The 22,156-nt window shown below is 37.8% G+C and overlaps 2 pseudogenes across 1 annotated transcript in view; both read right to left on the bottom strand.

The window, feature by feature from the left end:
- Nid2-ps16 (nidogen 2, pseudogene 15) overlaps nucleotides 1-22,156 on the bottom strand; it is a 1,080,338-nt pseudogene that overhangs the window by 506,000 nt on the left and 552,182 nt on the right.
- LOC134478861 (ralA-binding protein 1-like) overlaps nucleotides 1-22,156 on the bottom strand; it is a 31,169-nt pseudogene that overhangs the window by 3,364 nt on the left and 5,649 nt on the right.

The raw sequence follows: 22,156 nt of genomic DNA, 5'->3' as shown, positions 1-22,156 counted from the left end.
GCAAGCCCTCTACCACTGAGCTAAATCCCCAACCCTTTCTGTGACTTCTTATTTTTAACTATGTCTAAAGATGCTGTCACATTTAACAACCCAAGTATTTGTCAATTATTCTTCCATAATTTTATTCTGTAAAAAATGACTACCATACACAGATTTATTCCACATTTTCTCTATTTTCAATTGATTACATGATTAAAAACATGGTTACCAGAAAAGTCTGCTCTAAAATATCTAAGAAATGGGCAGGAATGCTTGTTTGTCTGACAAGATACATTGGTTCACACAAAGCATAAATTCCTAGTTCAGCTATAGTGCTAAATTAGATGTGGACAGTAAATATATATTTCCAAAGAAGTTTAGTAAGTAGTTTAAAATAGATTAAGCCATATTAGGCAGCATTTAAATCTAGTCCACTATTATGAAAGATGTTACTATATAGCAAAAAAATAATGTGTACATCTAATTCATTGATAAAGTAAAGTAAAAGTCTATAGATATTAATTATAAAAGATTGAGTAATCTCAGAGGCAATGCTATTAAGGGATTGACTCCAGAATAATATGGAGTCATAAAGATGCTGGAGGACTTTACAGTCGGGTTATCAGCGGTGTACTTCCCTAGACCCATTTCCTCCAAGAAGCTGGTGGGTTAGGATCTTTGATGCAATCAGGGTAAATCGTGGGAAGACTATTTCTTTTTATTTTGTATTTTTGATTTCTTTCAATTACATGACTCAAACTTCAGTGCAAATTATTTCTATTTTACAATGATCTTACCTTCATGTATAGGTTATCTAAACATTAATCTGTTTGATTAAATAATTACTTAGAATGAAGGTGCTGTAGAAACTCCATAAGTTTTGGAGTAGGCAACTTTTTGTCTTCTAAAGACCCAAAAGAGATTTGCCAAACAAACATTTCTGTTTTGCTTGCCGTGGATTAATAGATGTTACTCTTGGGTTAGTATATACATTGCCTTTGTGTTTTTGTGAATCTAAGAAAGAAGGGAAATCATTGCTGTAACTGAACTCATTTAGTCCTCATTTAGCCCTAGGATACATGCCCTTTTCCTTTTACCACCTGCATGCCTTATGCAATATCACAAACACACAGAAAATAACTAATTAATATTATAACATTTATAATAATCTTGCTTCATAAGGTACTCGATATATAGTTCTATATGGCCCATTCTTCATTTATAAAGAGTAAGTTATTGTGTTTGCCTTGAAAGCTATGCTTATAGGTATTAGAATCAAACAGTCATATAGTACCAATCTTTTCATCCTATTGTTTGACTTTCTGACTGCCGTGGACAACAGTAAAGTACCAGCAGTATCTGTACTTCACAACACAATTTGCCTAACTGCACGTTTGTTATATTCCTTGGCTTTCTCCACTGATCTGTGAGCTCAAATCTGAGATCGTAGTGTCTATGTCAACCATATGGATTTATTATGCTATATTTATAGATTTTCTTAAGAGACTAGGATGGCGGCACATGCCTTTATTTCTAGATCTCAAGAAGGAGAGCCAAGAGGATCTCTGTAAATTTGATTTCAGTTTGGTTCACTGATCATGACAGCCAGAGCTGTTACATAGAGAGGACCCAATTTACTATTGAGTTGCTACTTTCTTTCTTATATAAATCTATGAGATTCCACCTCACAATAGTAAGAATGACTAAGAACAAAAACTCAGGTGACAGCAAATGCTGGCAAGGATGTGGAGAAAGAGGAACACTCCTCCATTGTTGGTGGGATTGCAGACTGGTACAACTATTCTGGAAATCAGTCTGGAGGTTCCTCAGAAAATTGGACATTGAACTACCTAAGGACCCAGCTATACCTCTCTTAGGCATATATCAAAAAGATGCTCCAACATACAACAAAGACACGTGCTCCACTATGTTCATAGCAGCCTTATTTATAATAGCCAGAAGCTGGAAAGAACCCATACGCCCTTCAACAGAGGAATGGATACAGAAAATGTGGTACATCTACACAATGGAATATTACTCAGCTATCAAAAACAATGACTTTATGAAATTCATAGGCAAATGGAGGGAACTGGGAAATATCATCCTGAGTGAGGTAACCCAATCACAGAAAAACACACATGGTATGAACTCATTGATACGTGGCTATTAGCCCAAATGCTTGAATTATCCTAGATAAACAGAACACATGAAACTGAAGATGGATGACCAAAATGCGAATGCTTCACTCCTTCTTTAAAAGGGGAACAAGAATATGCTTGGCAGGGAATAGAGAGGCAAAGATTAAAACAGAGACAGAAGGAACACCCATTCAGAGCCTGCCCCACATGTGGCCCATACATATACAGCCACCCAATTAGACAAGATGGATGAAGCAAAGAAGTACAGGCCGACAGGAGCCGGATGTAGATCTCTCCTGAGAGACACTGCCTGAATACAGCAAATACAGAGGCGAATGCCAGCAGCAAACAACTGAACTGAGAATAGGACCCCCGTTGAAGGAATCAGAGAAAGAACTGGAAGAGTTTGAAGGGGCTCGAGACCCGTTATGAACAACAATGCCAAGCAAACAGAGCTTCCAGGGCCTAAGCCACTACGTAAAGACTATACATGGACTGACCCTGGACTCTGACCTCATAGGTAGCAATGAGTATCCTAGTAAGATCACCAGTGGAAGGGGAAGCCCTTGTTCCTGCTAAGACTGAACCCCCAGTGAACATGATTGTTGGGGGGAGGTCGGCAATGGGGTGAGGATGGGGAGGGGAACACCCATATAGAACGGGAGTGGGAGGGGTTAGGGGGATGTTTGCCCGGAAACCGGGAAAGGGAATAACATCCGAAATGTAAATAAGAAACACTCAAGTTAATAAAATAAAAAAGAAATGTAAATAAGAAATACTCAAGTTAATAAAGATGGACAAAATGTTAAGAATCAATATATCATTTAAGTATCATTTCTTTACATATTCTTAATTTCTTAATCTCATTTCTGTGTTTAACCTCTAGCATAAGCTCAGGACCAGTGGAAAGAGGTACTAAAATTTGGAAGCAAATTCTAACAATAGGATAATATCTATAATGCACAGGTGAAATTTTCCCTCACATGGTAAATCCTTCATTACTGTTTGTTATAAATCATATTTTCAGTGCTCAATGATTTAACTTTAAGTTCTGGGAGTAGAACAACCTAGAAGGCCCTCATAGGGAAGAGGAGCAGCTGGACTGATCGGCAGTGTATTATAACCAGGAGTGCATGTCCTCCCAATGGGGCAGCTGCTGAGTCCATGTTCGGTTTCCTTAATGTTTCCAATATTTGTTGCATTATTCTGGGAACATGAGGACTTTCCTCCAGGAGGATGGCATAGTGATGTTCCATGCCGCACTGCAGCCAAGGCCTCTCAAAAACTTTTGGAGAATTTTCAATCATAAATTCTGCTAGAGAAATCTATGAAAAAACAGGGCAAACACAGAGGGTCTCTGTCATTTTGCATGGTTGCAAAATCACATTTTCCTTTTAGTCTTGGAGGCTAAAAATATGCCGTTCAAAATTCTGAGAAAAATTTAGCTGTTAGAAATAGGGGCAGGGTTTTGTCAGAAATTTAAAAGATTGTGAGATCAGATGTTCAAGTGTGATCATCACAGTGCACTGTTACATAAGAGAATGATTTCCAGTTTTTACATTGTGATGGCCAGTATGTGATACATACTGTACACTGAAATAGCTTTGGTTACATTTTATAATATATGTGTGAGCATGATTTTAAAGATGCTTATAGAAAGGCAGAGCTAAGGAGGGAAGATGGCCTCTGAATGTGGGTATCATCTTATTGAAAATTCACATGGGCTGTCTAAAAAGTAAGAGACAGGCAAACCCATCTGAGCAGTGTAATTCATGTGTCTCAGTTCAGTGCAATGGTAACAGCTGTAGGTGCCATTTCTTCACATATTTAGTTAATTACTTAATCTTAATACAGTGATGACTCAGTGCAGATGCAATGGTAACATCTTGATTTTATGATTCATTATATTGGGAGGTATTTGAAATAAGATCTACTGGGTGGAAATGGGATAATTATGTATCTTCAATGGCCGGTACTTTGGAATGCTGTCTTCTCCTGATCTTTGATTCTTCTACACAATATGAGGAATATTATTGTTTCTCAGTTGAGTTCTTTTACAGTATGTTCCTTACAGGTCCAAGGACAATAGGTCAATTAATAATGGATCAGAAACTCAAATACTTAGAGTCAAAATAACCATTTGATCACTGTACTGCATAAGGTTTGTTAGTTTATTATAGTACTTGAAAGATGGCTAACATAGAAAAGTATACACAATAATTTCTCTAAACCAATCATAACCAGCATCCTGAGGCCAATGGTATTTTACTCACATTAATCAGGAATTCTTTTTTTTTCTTTTTTCTTTTTTTCTTTTTTTTTTTTTTCGGAGCTGGGGTCTGAACCCAGGGCCTTGCGCTTGCTAAATCGCCAACCCCCTAATCAGGAATTCTTAAGGATCATATCTGATAAAAAAAAATCCAAGTTGCATTGCCATTTTTTGTTGGGGAAACCACCTTGAAAACAAGTAGAATTTCACACATTCTACACTGAATATGTCAGAATTAAGTCTTGATTGCTGAACCCAGTACCTAGGATTTTTTTTTCTGTATCATTTCACAGCATTTGTTCTCTATAGGTTAGTGTAAGGATATTCTAAATGACAAAGACAAAAGACTGAGTCACTGAGCTCAAATACCCATTTATATTTTACTTAAAATGCACCAATGATTCCTTCCCTCCAGAAGAACACCTTTCAAAGCTGTACTTACTTTACAAAATGAAACAAAACAAAAAACAAAACAATCATCATCAACAACAACAAAATAACCAAGATTCTCAGGGTAATCCTGTTTTCCTGTCTCATTGTAAAGGCTTATCAATGCTAGGCATAAAGTTCTTATCCAATTACGCTTTTGCCAATATCATTTGTCACTCCATTATTGCAGGAGCTGGGCACAAATAAGAGACATGGGGCTAACCCAACAGATAGGTGGTAAGACGACATTTCATTAACAGAACAGTTACTTTTAATTTCATATAATGTACAAAAAACTTGCCTCAGAAGAGCTGCATTTTCAGGTGGCATTTTATCTAAAAGACTGAGCACAGAGACAGTTATTTTAAAACAAGTATACTCAATTTGTAAATATGAAGGAAGGGAACGGAGTAATCATATCGTATGCAGGATGCACTGTAAATAAAATGAAAGAGTTTGTACTCAAATTATTGCTTGAAATATTTACCCAATTCAGAAAAAAGACAAGTCTAATTGGAATATTAAAGTAAGATTATAAGCCTGGGCTACTGTAATTCCCACTGTAACTAATACTCTTTTGAAAGTGTCCTCCATGTTTGTGAACAATTGAAAGCTTTTGCTGTCAGTGTTCTTAGTAAATGTTTCTGTGATATATAATTTCTAATGTGTGTAAGCAAATGTTACTTCTATTTTGTTGAGGTTGTTCACAGTTTCCAATGATTACCTCTGCACTGCAGCTAATTTCTCTTCATCATTGACCTTTTCGGGTACAGCAATCCACTCATCATATAGTTTTGAAGTCATTAGACTTCCCTTGAGGTTTTGGAGGAAGTCCTTATAAAGAGAGGAAAAATATTTTTGTGGAAAAAATTAAACATGGAAATTATTCAAAGTACATTCACCTGTAAATTTCAGTTTAGTTCCAACTTTCTTCACAGTTCCCCAAATTTCCCCTAGTTAGAACGTTCCATGATATGTGGGCCCAGTAAGTTTTATCTATTTAAGCTAGAGACCAAAGAGTAAATTTTCAGATTTTTTGGACTATATAAAAATCTTTCCTTAGCTCAGCATGCCTCTAGTGGACAGCTGAGCAAACTAGCACATATAAGCGATTAATACTACAGTTCGAATACTATTTTTAAATGATAGAAACATACAATTATGATACCCACAATAAAGACAACCATAGGAAGTTATTGTCAGATTTCTCAGGAGCAGAAAGCCACGTCTGGTACTGGAAGCATGGAGGCACATGTGGTCATAGTTCTTAGAGAATGCCCTGCCCCTATTTCACTACACAAGTGTAACTCCGAACTCTATTATAAATATTTAACTTAATGTTCACAGATAATATACCCTTACCCATCAAAAAGGTTCTTTTTGAAAGGGATGTAGACTATTACTGAAAACCACAGCTAGTCAAGGTACAAAGAACAAACTATCCTGTGACTCTGAGTGCCAGTTTATATATATACATAATAACTCCTGAACTGTTGGCTCTGAGCATAGGTTGAGACAGTCAGAAAAATTGTACACTAGAGGATAGGGACATTTGGTCTCCTAGAAGTGAGGGAAGGGTTCACTTTTGATAGTTCAACAATCACATTGCTTAAACAATTTCTGAACAAAACATCATCCATGTTATTAACACTAACAGAGGAGACTTTGAGCATATAGGACTTCTCTCATACATATCTACTGTCACTCAGGGGAATGGAAAAAGAAGACAACTACTCTCATAGACTCAGAGGAATCCTGAGGTGGATGATGGAAGGACATTCCCTACCTTAAATATCCACGCCATTACATTAACTGATTGCTTGTTTATATCCACCTCCTCTTCTGAATCCAATTTGTCCTTTACCGTTTGGCACAAAGTTATACTCGGAGGTTCTAAAAAGACACCTGTGGTTGTGAGCCCTTTCTTTTTTAGTAGGTACAGCAAGTCCTGAGAAGAAGATAGAGAAATACCTGTCAGGCTTCACACACCACAGACTACTATTTGTTCCTTAAGAACCAGACCAATGGTGTGCACAGGTGCAGTCCACGTGCTGGCATGGACACAGATAACCTCATGCTGGTTTTGTGCCTCAATCTTTTGTTGTACACTTCCCACCCTAATATTATCCATTAAGGATCAGGCAGCATTATTTTATATCAGATTTTCCAAAATAGTTAAGGGATTAAATCAACCTTTTCCAATAGATGGTTTCTGAATAGCCCTCTCTCATCTTCCTACTGGAAAGCCAATGATTTGAGAAACAATTCTTGCTCCACATGGTGATAGAAGTGAAGAGGTCAGGTATTTAAGAAGCAGGATTTTGTCTTAGGATAGCCAGAGAAACACCATATGAGACATACCAGAATTGCTGCAGGCAGGATGCCATCCTCACAAATGGAACTGAGTTCTCTTCCAAACAGTTTTCTTCCCTTTTTAAATGGTGGGGTGGTGCATACTTGGTCCTGGTGGGGCACAGAGCCCCTGTCCAACTGCGATGTTATAGAAGTTCTTTGTTTCTTAAAAGTTTTTTCCTTCATATCTGAGCAGGAGTTGAGATCATTACATGGGATAGTATAATTTATAAAGATCTTTTACAAAACCAAATTTAAATTGTAAAATGTCCCTATTATAATGGGTTAAACATCCTGTTGTGCTTATGTAACCTTCTTCTCATATGCCTTACACTGTTATTATTGTTAGTGATGTCTCTAAGACATGGTCTTGTGTTCTGTAGTGGGAATTCTCACAACATGATGATGTCTCACTCCATACTGTATCATGAAATAATAGATACATTGGTTGAACGAGCTCCCTGAACTATGTATAGGCTGTTGCTTCAATAATTACATCCATTTTCATAGCCACCCTTACTTTTATTCTCATATAAAATTTTTCTATTTTTTCAAATGTCATAGTGAAGCTCTTTTCATCCTTACTTTTCTTGTTCAGCATTTTGAAGAACCATTGTTAAGTTTATTTCAGCAGCAGCATGTCCCCCTCATGAGAAAATATACATGACTATACACTATAGTGTCAGTTCAGAGCTGAAATTAAGTTTCTTTTTTGCTTCTGAGTTTTCTTTTAGAATATTGGACTATAATACAATTTTAAACATGTTACTTAAAACAAATAAATTAAAAGTAAACAAATGAGTCATATAACACAATATAAAATAGTCTTCTTCACTGAAAAACATATTGTCTGCCTGGCTATCTAATGCAAAATTATGAGGGCTGAAATCACAAGTAATATTAGATAGATGGACAAATATGTTTGAGAGTGTATGTGTGTGTGCGTGTGTGCGGGCACGCATGTGTGTGCATGTGTGTGTGTGTGTGTGTGTGTGTGTGTGTGTGTGTTTATATATATGTATACCAAAACACCTATCAAAATTTTTGATTTGGAATTGTTTCTGTCTAAAGAAAATGCAGGGACAAAAACTGGAGAAGAGACTGAAGGAAAGGCCATCCAGAGATTACCTCAACATCTGATTTATCCCATCCATAGACACCAAACCATGACAGTGTTGATGATGCTTGCAGACAGAAACCTGACAGGGTTGTCCTCTGAGAGGGTCTACCAGCTTCTGACTGAGACAGATGCAGATTCTCTCAGCCAACCACATGACTGAGTCCTGGGACCAGAATGAAAAAGTTAGGGGAAGAAATGAAGGAGGAGAGAGGGATAGCAACCCCATAGGAAGAACAATAATATTAATTAACTTGACCCCTCAGAGCTCCCAGGGTCTTAGCCAACAACCCAAGAGCATACATTGCCAGTCTGCAGTCCCTGCTACATATGTAAAGAGATGGCTGTCTTGTCTAGCCTCAGTGGGAGCGGATGTTCTTGTTCCTGTGGAGGCTTGATGCCCCAAAGAAGTGGGATGCTAGAGGGGTAAGGTGGGAGTAGGTAGGTTGGTGGGGGAGCACCCTCTTACAGGCAAAGGGGAAGAGGAATGTGGTGGGGTATTCTTGGTAGGGGAACCAGGAATGGGACATTTCAAATGTAAAAAAAAAGTAATAAAAATAAAAAAGCAAAGTTTAAAAGAAATCAGGTGTATAAGTGGGAGGTTTTCAAGAAAGGAGAATAAGGAGAAATAATAATAGTATTCTATCATTTGAAAAAATAATTAAAAAGCCCCAGTCTATCACTGTTAGGGCCATTTTGAATCTAGATATAGGTCTAAAAGATATTTCTTGTATGATTTGAAATGACATTAGAGACTCGGCTACAAGCCTAAGGTGATTTCTAGTCAAGCCTGCAACAGATTATTTGCAATACCATAAATCTTGTTTTTCTATGTACATTTCATTGCAATAGATTGTCAAAATATAGTTCATGAGTAATTTTGTGCTCTAATCACGAAACCACTTAATGGGAACATATCGTGATCCATGTCTTAGATCTGCTTATTCTAATGGGACAAAAATGTGTGTACACAGTGTTTTGACATACCAGTTTATGGCAAATATCTGCCTGGGAAAAATGAAATGTTCTCCGTATAACCAAGATTAGTCTTTACATCGGAACTTAGAGTTCTCTTAATATGGACCTGAAACATACTGCTTTAGTGTGGTTTGTTTTGTTTGTTTGTTTGTTTGTTTGTTTGTTTGTTTTTACAGTGCCCCTTTCCTAAGCAAGAAAATGATAGTATGCTACGATATTTTATGACAAATTAAAATGGGAACTAAGAAAAGCCACCTGAAGGAAGATGGCAGACTCACTCTTTTGCTGCTGGCTTCTTGCTGAGTTTCTGGGCTTCAAGATGAATTTCCCATGTACATCAGCATTTAGGCATTTCATGATTACCCCAGGTAGGGAAGGAAAAGCTGTAAAATTTCTTAAGTCCCGGGAACTGAAGTTCTTTTGAATATTTATCATTCTAAAGTCATGCGGATACTCATGCCTTATGAGAAAAAAAAAACATGAATTGTAACTACTGTAACTGAATATAGGCAACCCTTCTGATACAATTTAGAATGCTTTGCTGCATTTCTTCTCCTTGTCCTCCTCCTCCCACTCCACCTCTTTCTCCTCCTTCCCCTTCCCCTTCCCTCCCCTTCCGCATCCCCTCCTCCTCCTCCTCCTTCTCCTTTTTCAGGATAATGTAGACTGTACATACTAGTACATAAGAACCCTTACAGGGATACTATAATAAATTAAGCTGAGAACTATAAAAATAATGAGGAGAAAATTTTCAGTGTATCACTTTGTTTAGAGAATATAGACCTAAGAATGCACTGTGTAGGGGGACTTTTGCTGTATTCTTCTCTAACCCTTTTAAGACAGGCCTGTTGGAGTATTAATACCAATAATATTTTTACATCATAAGAATCCTACTTCACCGGGGTTGGGGATTTAGCTCAGTGGTAGAGTGCTTGCCTGGGGTTCGGTCCCCAGCTCCAAAAAAAAAAAAAAAAGAAAAGAAAAGAAAAAAAAGAATCCTACTTCACTCCTCTAGCTTCATATTAAGCAATTTAAATATTTCACACTGTATACATAAAATAAAATATGAGCACTAATTGTCTTCACAAAGATAATTGTGATATCCTATACTAGCAACTTAAAAGCACAATGAAAAATCCAGATCAAAAATAAGAAAATACACTAAAGAGAAGCAGACAACAGGAAATAATATTAAGTCTGAAATCAATTAGAAACAGAATTCATAAAACCAAGATCCTGTTCTTTTGGAAAATCAACAAGACACATAAACCTAAACTAACTAAAAGTCTCAGAAATAGTATGCAAATTAACAAAATCAGAAATGAAAAGAGAGACATAATGGAAATTGAAGAAATTAAAAAAAATCATCAGGTTTTATTACAAAAGACTAACTTGACAAAGCTTGAAAATCTATATGAAATGAATGATTTTCAAGACAGATACCACATACCAAAGTTAAATCAAGATCAGATAAACTAATCAGTCCCATAACCCCTAAGGCACTAGAAGAATGCATTACAAACAACCAGCAACAATAACAGTAACAAAAAGACTAGGGCACGATGCATAATTCAGTGCATAATTCTACCAGACTTTCAAATAAGAGCTAATACCAAAACTCCTTAAACTATTCTCAAAAGAGAAACAGAACTACAGAACTTGCTGGTGAGATTGTAGAGAAACGGGAATGCTCCTCCATTGCTGGTGGGATGGCAAACTACAACCACTCTGGAAATCAATCTGGCTGTTCCTCAGCAAACAGGAAATAGTTGTACCTGAAGACGCTGATATACTGGTCCTGGGCATATAGCCAAAAGATGCTCCACAGTACCACAAAGACGCAAGCTCCACTATGTTAATAGCAGCCTTATTTGTAATAAGCAACCCTGATGTTCTTCAACCGAAGAATGGATACAGAAAATATGGTTTATTTACACAACGGAATACTATTCAGCTACTAAAAACAAAGGACATCGTGAAATTTGCAGGCAATTGCGTGGATCTAGAAAATATTCTGAGTGAGCTAACCCAGACTCCAAAGGACATGAATAGTATATATTCATTAATCAGTGACACTACACAAAATATACAGAATATCCATGACACTAAAAGTTAAACCATAAGGAAAGCCTAAATAAGGATGCTTCAATCCCACTTAGCAAATGGAAGTAAATAAACATGGGAGGCAGAGGGAAGGAGAGATATGTGTGAGATTGGAATGGGAAGAGAACAGGTCAGGATCAGGTATTATGGGAGAGACATGAGAGAGGACAAGGGACCCAAGAGAATAAATGGAAATATACAGCTCTCGGGGTTGGTGGGACCCTCTAGAATATCCCAGAGTCATGGGATAGGGGTGCTCCCAAGAGTCAAGGTAGGAGTGAACATGATTGTTGGGGGGAGGGCGGCAATGGGGGAAGGGTGGGGAGGGGAACACCCATAAAGAAGGGGAGGGGGAGGGATTAGGGGGATGTTTGCCCGGAAACCGGGAAAGGGAATAACATTCGAAATGTAAATAAGAAATACTCAAGTTAATAAAAAAATTAAAAAAAAAAACACCAAAAAAAAAAACAGAGTCAAGGTAGGAAATCTTGCCCAAACACAAAATCACACAGATGTAAAATTTGAAGAGACCAAATTTTTAAATCAGACAGGACACCTGTAGATGGATAGGGACACTAACACACCTACAAAACTTTCAACCTCAAATTGCTCCTGTCTAAAAGAAATGCAGGACAAAAATGGAATAGAGTCTGAATCAGTGACCAGTCAGTGACAGGCTCAACTTGGGATCCATCCCATTATTAGGTACCAATCCAAAATATTATTACTGATGCAATGTTGTACTTGCAGCCAGTAGCCTAGCATGGCTGTCCTCTGAGAGGCCCTGCAAGCAGCTGACTAAAACAGATATAGATAGTACCTCTAACCATTGGACTGAGGTCAAAAAGCCTTATGGAAAAGTTGGGAGAATTGAAAGAACTGGAAGGATTGGAAACATCATAGAAAGACCAGTAATATCAACCTGGACCCCTGGGAGCTATCAGAGACTGAGTCACCAACTAAAGAGCATACATGGGCTGTTCAGAGGCCACAGGCACCTATGTACGAGAATGTTTTCTTATGTGGCATTAGTGGGAGAGCGTGCCCTTAAATCTGCAGAGGCTTATGTCACTGGTATGAAGGTCAACTTTATGGGTTAGAGCTTCAAATTTTCTGTAGCTTTTAGAAGATCAGCTTTGCAAGAATACTTGGTGATCTCAAATTTTATTTCTTATTCAAACTTTTCTGATAATTTTATTACTATTATTTATTTGGTAATAATCCGGTGAGAAATAAAAGAAGGCAACAAACAGTATAGCTGTAATTAAGTCAGATTGTCTCCAGAAATCAGAATATGATTTCATATTCAGTTGCAGAATTATTGGTCATAGGAGATGTGAACTGAATATTTTACATGGATCCGGAGAAAGGGCTATATTTCTAATATTCATTACAAAACAATCTACATAATTTGGAATAAATAAAAAACTGAAGATTTTACATTTTAGATTTAAACTTGTTTCTCTGTGTAACTCATTCACTCACATATATACCCGATCACCATGTTAGACTTGGTGTCTGTGCAGGTCAGATGTGGGAATTAGATCCCCTGAAACTGGAGTTATAGATGGTTGTGAGCTACCATGTTAGTAATGGAATCCCTTGAGATATATAGCTAGGAAGAGTTTCTGTAATGATCACCAAATGACTTTTTTAAATTGTTTTCTCCAGAAACAATATGTCTAGAGTTTTGTTTTGTTTGCCTTATCAGGAAAATTCTGTTTCTGAAACAGAAAGCACAGAAAAATTCCTGTCATTCTAAGGCTGTTGCTTATGAGGTAATAAATTGTTTCTGAATGTTATATTAGTAATTAATTATGATTTAAATGAATGAAATTATACTTAAGTCATTTTGCTTTACTGTTTATTCAAGTTTAAGACTAAATAATGAAAATAGTGAGGATTCACCAAACTCAGCTCGTCCCTCCTTAGATTTCCCTGTTATTACCTTGGAGTACTCTTGGAGCTTTCCCAGGACCAGTACAGAACCACAGTTGGTAATCTTCAATGTTCTGGGAGGCAAAAAGAACCAACCATCACAAATAAACTGACATCAGAGTCTTGAAGAGTCTAGCAATTTCCTTTACTTACCATTTCTAGCTCTTTAGCAGGGAAATTATTTAAACCAGTATTAATGATATTTCTTCTGACCACAAGTTTGAGTAAACAGGACTGATTTCAGGAGAAAATCTATGGGTACTTGCCTTTCCTCTTGGAGGGAACCTTGATATACTGATCCACAATAAAATAAGAAGTTGCATTCAGCCATTACCACTAACCACGACAAATAGTATTATGAAATTTCTTACATCTGTGCAGACTGTGTTTGGTATATTGAATTTCGACTTAACATGAGCACAGAACCTAGTGTCCACAGAGGCATATACTCATGGTGGCTATAATGAGTTTAACAAAGTTAACATTCAAAAGATATGATAACTTCGACAACAGTGAACACAAGAGTCAAAACCAGAGAGTCTTTGAGGGTGCCTAGAAGTGAAAACAGCCTTTGGCTTTCATTCAGAGATGTCCAGTCTGTGGAGATGAAGGACGTGTGTCTATCTTGGAAGATAGGCCTGATGCTGAAAAGAAGTTCTAGAACATAATTACTGCACACAGTGTTATGGATCCATCTGAAATGATCATCTAAATAGAACATTCTGTTGAAATATTGAGCACCCTCCAGGAGTGGCTCTAACTAGAATTATTATTAATTTTATTTTCTTGTAGACTCCTACTTAAAACCAATGTCATTGTCCCACAGAGTTTTTCAGTGTTAAACTAGCAGACAAAAAGCACTCAAGCAGACACACCACCAAATACCCATTTACACACAAACATACATGTAGAGGTGATAATGAAACAGAAAGAGAAAGAGAGTGAGAGAGAGAGGCAGACAGAGGTAGAGGGGCATAAAGTTAGAGAGGCAGACTGACTTGTGGATTCTCATTGTACAAACTCACAGAAAGTGATAGACAGGGATGCATACACACAGAGAAACACACACACACACAGTTACAAAGAGATACACATGCAATTTAAAAATAGAAAGACAATATATACACAGATATGTATGCAGAAAAGACATAGAAATGTAGACTCATTCATTAAAGATTTATTAAAAGTTAAAAATAAATACACTAGAACATGTACACTTACACATCCACACAAGAGAAATAAAAACAAGAATGGGAAAGACTACAGAATTACATACCAAATAGGCAGTATAGTCTAATTAAAAAAAAAAAGAAAGAAAGAAAAATATTCCCTCTAACATTGGCATCCTTTAAATTAGGTGTGAGCAAATGACAAATTAATCACAATTTATTACAGTGGATATGTATTATCTAGTGAAACCACACATACAGCTCAAACCATTGGGCTATGATTTTCATTTCACATAAAACTAGACAAGAATTCAAGAAAAACTGTCACTCAAAGGACTATTATTATGTCTTCAATAACTTCTGATCAAAAAGGAGCCATTTGGTTTTAGCGGGATTCCCAAACCCACGGATCCCTGCCTGCAGCAGCTCGCTGCTCCCAAACCCCATGGAAGAGAGATCTCAGCACCTGGACAGGTGGGCACTCCTGAGACTAGAGAGCTGAAGAGACCACCAACACTGCTCATACCTGCCCACATCCCTGGCCCAAGAGGAAACTGTATATGGCCTCTGGGTTCCCTTGGATAAGGGCACAGCAGCAGCAGGTCCCCCGCGTCTGAGACACCGCCAGAACTTGAAGGGACCAACCAGATAAACAGTTCTCTGCACCCAAATCCCGTGGGAGGGAGAGCTAAACCTTCAGAGAGGCAGACAAGCCTGGGAAACCAGAAGAGACTACATTCTGCCCACATTACTGATTCCAGAGGAAAACACCAAACACCATCTGGAACCCTGGTGCACTGACCTTCCTGGTTGCTACCCCCACGGAGAGCTCATAAGCAACACCCCACGAGCAAACTTGAGCCTCGGGACCACCGGTAAGACAAGCCCTCCTACTCCAAGCGACCTGATTAGTGAACTCAGGACACAGGACCACAGGAACAGCTGAAGACCTGCAGATAGGAAAAACTTCACGCCCGAAAGCAGAAAGCTATGTTCCCATAACTGGCTGAAAGAAAACAGGAAAACAGGTCTACAGCACCCCTGACACACAGGCTTATAGGACAGTCTAGCCACTGTCAGAAATAGAAGAACAAAGTAACACTAGAGATAATCTGATGGCGAGAGGCAAACGCAGGAATCCAAGCAACAGAAACTAAGACTACATGGCACCATCGGAGCCCAATTCTCCCACCAAAGCAAACAAGGAATATCCAAACACACAAGAAAAGCAAGATCTAGTTTCAGAAATATATTTGATCATGGTGCTGGAGGACTTCAAGAAAGATGTGAAGAACTCCCTTAGAGAAAGACAGGAAAATAAAAATAAACAAGTAGAAGCCTACAGAGAGGAATCACAAAAATCCCTGAAAGAATTCCAGAAAAACACAATCAAACAGTTGAAGGAATTAAAAATGCAAATAGAAGCAATCAAGAAAGAACAATGGAAACAACCCTGGATATAGAAAACCAAAAGAAGAGACAAGGAGCCTTAGATACAAGCTTCACCAACAGAATGCAAGAGATAGAAGAGAGAATCTCAAGAGCAGAAGATTCCATAGAAATCATCGACTCAACTGTCAAAGATAATGTAAAGAGGAAAAAGCTACGGGTCCAAAACATACAGGAAATCCAGGACTCAATAAGAAGATCAAACCTAAGGATAATAGGTATAGAAGAGAGTGAAGACTCCCAGCTCAAAGGACCAGTAAATATCTTCAACAAAATCATAAAAGAAAACTTCCCTAACCTAAAGAAAGAGATACGCATAAGCATACAAGAAGCCTACAGAACTCCAAATAGATTGGACCAGAAAAGAAACTCCTCCTGTCACATAATAGACAAAACACCAAATGCACAAAATAAAGAAAGAATATTAAAAGCAGTAAGGGAAAAAGGTCAAGTAACATATAAAAGCAGACCTATCAGAATCATACCAGACTTTTCGCCAGAGACTATGAAAGCCAGAAGATCCTGGACAGATGTCATACAGACCCTAAGAGAACACAAAAGCCAGCCCAGGTTACTGTATCCCGCAAAACTCTCAATTAACATAGATGGAGAAACCAAGATATTCCATGACAAAACCAAATTTACACAATATCTTTCTACAAATCCAGCACTACAAAGGATAATAAACGGTAAAGCCCAACATAAGGAGGCAAGTTATACCCAAGAAGAAGCAAGAAACTAATCATCTTGGCAACAAAACAAAGAGAAGAAAAGCACACAAAAATAACCTCATATCCAAATATGAATATAACAGGAAGCAATAATCATGATTCCTTAATATCTCTCAACATCAATGGCCTAAACTCCCCAATAAAAAGACATAGATTAAAAAACTGGATATGCAACGAGGGCCCTGCATTCTGCTGCCTTCAGGAAACACACCTCAGAGACAAAGACAGACACTACCTCAGAGTGAAAGGCTGGAAAACAACTTTCCAAGCAAATGGTCAGAAGAAGCAAGCTGGAGTAGCCATTCTAATATCAAATAAAATCAATTTTCAACTAAAAGTCATCAAAAAAGATAAGGAAGGACACTTCATATTCATCAAAGGAAAAATCCACCAAGATGAACTCCCAATCCTAAATATTTATGCCCCCCAAAACAAGGGCGCCTACATACGTAAAAGAAACCTTACTAAAGCTCAAAACACACATTGCACCTCACACAATAATAGTAGGAGATTTCAAAACCCCACTCTCATCAATGGACAGATCATGGAAACAGTAATTAAAAAGAGACATAGACAGACTAAGAGAATTCATGAACCAAATGGACTTAACAGATATTTAGAGAACATTCTATCCTAAAGCAAAAGGATATACCTTCTTCTCAGCTCGTCATGGAACTTTCTCCAAAATTGACCATAAAATTGGTCAAAAAACGGGCCTCAACAGGTACAGAAAGATAGAAATAATCCCATGCGTGCTATCAGACCACCACGGCCTAAAGCTGGTCTTCAATAACAATAAGGGAAGAACGCCCACATATATGTGGAAGCTGAACAATACTCTACTCAACGATAACCTGGTCAAGGAAGAAATAAAGACAGAAATTAAAGACTATTTAGAATTTAATGAAAATGAAGGTACAACATACCCAAACTTATGGGACACAATGAAAGCTGTGCTAAGAGGAAAACTCATAGCTCTGAGTACCTGTAGAAAGAAACAGGAAAGATCATATGTCAGCAGCTTGACAGCACACCTAAAAGCTCTAGAACAAAAAGAAGCAAATACACCCAGGAGGAGTAGAAGGCAGGAAATAATGAAACTCAGAGCTGAAATCAACCAATTAGAAACAAAAAGAACCATAGAAAGAATCAACAGAATGAAAAGATGGTTCTTTGAGAAAATCAACAAGATACATAAACCCTTAGCCAGACTAACGAGTGGACACAGAGAGTGTGTCCAAATTAACAAAATTAGGAATGAAAAGGGAGACATAACTACAGATTCAGTGGAAATTCAAAAAATCATCAGATCTTGCTATAAAAGCCTATATTAAACAAAACTTGAAAATCTTCAGGAAATGGACAATTTCCTAGACAGATACCAGGTACCAAAGTTAAATCAGGAATAGATAAACCAGTTAAAGAACCCCAAAGCTCCTAAGGAAATAGAAGCAGTCATTAAAGGTCTCCCAACCAACAAGAGCCAAGGTCCAGATGGGTTTAGTGTAGAATTCTATCAGACTTACATAGAAGACCTCATACCAATACTATCCAAACTATTCCACAAAACTGAAACAGATGGAGCACTACCGAATTCCTTCTATGAAGCCACAATTACTCTTATACCTAAACCACACAAAGACCCAACAAAGAAAGAAAACTTCAGACCAATTTCCCTTATGAATATCGACGCAAAAATACTCAATAAAATTCTGGCAAACCGAATCCAAGAGCACATCAAAACAATCATCCACCATGATCAAGTAGGCTTCATCCCAGGCATGCAGGGATGGTTTTAATATATGGAAACCCATCAATATGATCCATTATAGAAACAAACTTAAAGAACAAAACCACATGATCATTTCATTAGATGTTGAGAAAGCATTTGACGAAATTCAACACCCCTTCATGATAAAAGTCCTGGAAAGAATAGGAATTCAGGGTCCATTCCTAAACACAGTAAAAGCCATATACAACAAACCAGTTGCTAACATTAAACTAAATGGAGAGAAACTTGAAGCAATCCCACTAAAATCAGGGACTAGACAAGGCTGTACACTCTCTCCCTACTTATTCAATATAGTTCTTGAAGTTCTAGCCAGAGCAATCAGAAAACAAAAGGAGGTCAAGGGAATACAGATCGGAAAAGAAGAATTCAAAATATCACTATTTGCAGATGATATGATAGTATATTTAAGTGATCCCAAAGTTCCACCAGAGAACTACAAAAGCTGATAAACAACTTCAGCAAAGTGGCCGGGTATAAAATTAACTCAAATGAATCAGTAGCTTTCCTCTACACAAAAGAGAAACAAGCCGAGAAAGAAATTACGGAAACGACACCCTTCATAATAGACCCAAATAATATAAAGTACCTCGGTGTGACTTTAACCAAGCAAGTAAAAGATCTGTACAATAAGAACTTCAAGACTCTGAAGAAAGAAACTGAAGAAGACCTCAGAAGATGGAAAGATCTCCCATGCTCATGAATCGGCAGGATTAATATAGTAAAAATGGCCATTTTACCAAAAGCGATCTACAGATTCAATGCAATCCCCATCAAAATACCAATCCATTTCTTCAAAGAGTTAGACAGAACAATTTGCAAATTCATCTGGAATAACAAAAACCCAGGATAGCTAAAACTATCCTCAATAATAAAAGGACTTCAGGGGGAATCACTATCCCTGAACTCAAGCAGTATTACAGAGCAATAGTGATAAAAACTGCATGGTATTGGTACAGATAGACCAATGGAACAGAATTGAAGACCCAGAAATGAACCCACACACCTATTGGCACTTGATTTTTGACAAAGGACCAAAACCATCCAATGGAAAAAAGATAGCATTTTCAGCAAATGGTGCTGGTTCAACTGGAGGTCAATATGTAGAAGAATGCAGATCGATCCATGCTTATCACCCTGTACAAAGCTTAAGTCCAAGTGGATCAAGGACCTCCAAATCAAACCAGATACACTCAAACTAATAGAAGAAAAACTAGGGCAGTATCTCGAACACATGGGCGCTGGAAAAAATTTCCTGAACAAAACACCAATGGCTTATGCTCTAAGATCAAGAATCGACAAATGGGATCTCATAAAACTGCAAAGCTTCTGTAAGGCAAAGGACACTGTGGTTAGGACAAAATGGCAACCAACAGATTGGGAAAAGATCTTTACCAATCCTACAACAGATAGAGGCCTTATACCCAAAATATACAAAGAACTGAAGAAGTTAGACCACAGGGAGACAAATAACCCTATTAAAAAATGGGGTTGAGAGCTAAACAAAGAATTCACAGCTGAGGAATGCCGAAATGGCTGAGAAACACCCAAAGAAATGTTCAACATCTTTAGTCATAAGGGAAATCAAAACAACCCTGAGATTTCACCTCACACCAGTGAGAATGGATAAGATAAAAAAACTCAGGTGACAGCAAATGCTGGCGAGGATGTGGAGAACGAGGAACACTCCTCCATTGTTGGTGGGATTGCAGACTGGTACAACCATTCTGGAAATCATTCTGGAGGTTCCTCAGAAAATTGGACATTGAACTGCCTGAGGATCCAGCTATACCTCTCTTGGGCATATACCCAAAAGATGCCCCAACATATAAAAAAGACACGTGTTCCACTATGTTCATCGCAGTCTTGTTTATAATAGCCAGAAGCTGGAAAGGACCCAGATGCCCTTCAACAGAGGAATGGATACAGAAAATGTGGTACATCTACACAATAGAATATTACTCAGCTATCAAAAACAATGACTTTATGAAATTCGTAGGCAAATGGTTGGAACTGGAAAATATCATCCTGAGTGAGGTGACCCAATCACAGAAAAACACACATGGTATGCACTCATTGATAAGTGGCTATTAGTCCAAATGCTTGAGTTACCCTAGATGCCTAGAACACATGAAACTCAAGACAGATGATCAAAATGTGAATGCTTCACTTCTTTAAAAGGGGAACAAGAATACCCTTGGGAGGGAATAGGGAAGCAAAGTTTAGAATAGAGGCAGAAGAAACACCATTCAGAGCCTGCCCCACATGTGGCCCATACATATACAGCCACTCAATTTGACAAGATGGATGAAGCAAAGAAATGCAGGCAGAGAGGAGCCAGATGTAGATCTCTCCTGAGAGACACAGCCAGAATACAGCGAATACAGAGGCGAATGCCAGCAGCAAACCACTGAACTGAGAACAGGACCCCTGTTGAAGGAATCAGAGAAAGAACTGCAAGAGCTTGAAGGGGCTCGAGACCCATTATGAAAAACAATGCCAAGCAACCAGAGCTTCCAGGGCCTAAGCCACTACCTGAAGACTATACATGGACTGACCCTGGACTCTGACCTCATAGGTAGCATTCAATATCCTAGTAAGATCACCAGTGTAAGGGGAAGCTTTGGGTCCTGCTAAGACTGAACCTCCAGTGAATGTGATTGTTAGGGGGAGGGCGGCAATGGGGGAAGGATGGGGAGGGGAACACCCATAAAGAAGGGGAGGTGGAGGGTTTAGGGGGATGTTGGCCCGTAAACCGGGAAAGGGAATAACGCTCGAAATGTAAATAACAAATACTCAAGTTAATAAAAAAAAAGAAAGAAATTTATACCTAACAAATAAAATAAAAAAGTACCCATTTGTAAAATATGATTTGTAAATGTATCGTGATCAAATTTCATCTGTATTTACACATTTCCACATATGTGAATCTCAAAAGCAAAATTCAGTTTTAACTCAAAATCGATTGAAAGTAACTTACATGCTTTCTTATCATTGGTAGTAACTTGCTGATTATGTCATTCACCATATCAAAGTTTGTTGCTGTTACATACAGAGGCTATAGAATGTACAGAGAGAAAAATGCTATAAAATAACCTGAAAGCTCATGAATACAAAATTAATATGATCTAATCATTATTTACAATTTATAATCTGTAACAACTCCTCTAATGTAGAACTCATTTTCTTCCCATAGGCTAAGTCTGGAAGACACTCAGTCTAACATATTTATATTAGAATTTAGTTCTTGGGTACTGAAAAATCAAACATAACTGTAACAGGTTGCGTATGATAAAGGGTGACTGAGAAGCCATGGGTGCTAGAGCTCAGCATCCTGATTTCTCTTTCATTATGGCAGAACGTAGTCAGGGAGGACACTTAAAAAGAGAGCAGAGACGTTTGCTTCCTCTCCAACTGGACTTCCATCATTACAGCCTTACTTCCATGTGCTTCATATGCACAGTTCTAGGAAAATGAGGTTGGGAAGCAGCACAATTATTTTTATAAAAATTAAAATTAGTGAGCACTCTTATCATATCAGGGTTTATAAATACTTAGATGGCATACAGATATAGAGTGTTGAATTCTTTTATGGTGATGGATCTAGGGATCCAAAATGAATATATTAGAAACAAGACCCCACTTCTTAACACTCCCAGGAAAAAACAAGGTACTTGTACTATTAGCTCTCTACTGCCTCTCACATGTAGAATCT

The sequence above is a fragment of the Rattus norvegicus genome, chromosome 3 (genome assembly GCF_021556685.1).
Source record: "Rattus norvegicus strain SHRSP/BbbUtx chromosome 3, alternate assembly SHRSP_T2T, whole genome shotgun sequence".
In the NCBI taxonomy this organism is placed as follows: domain Eukaryota; kingdom Metazoa; phylum Chordata; class Mammalia; order Rodentia; family Muridae; genus Rattus; species Rattus norvegicus.
The sequence above is the reverse complement of the archived record's forward strand: the minus strand, read 5'-3'. Positions and strand labels throughout refer to the sequence as shown.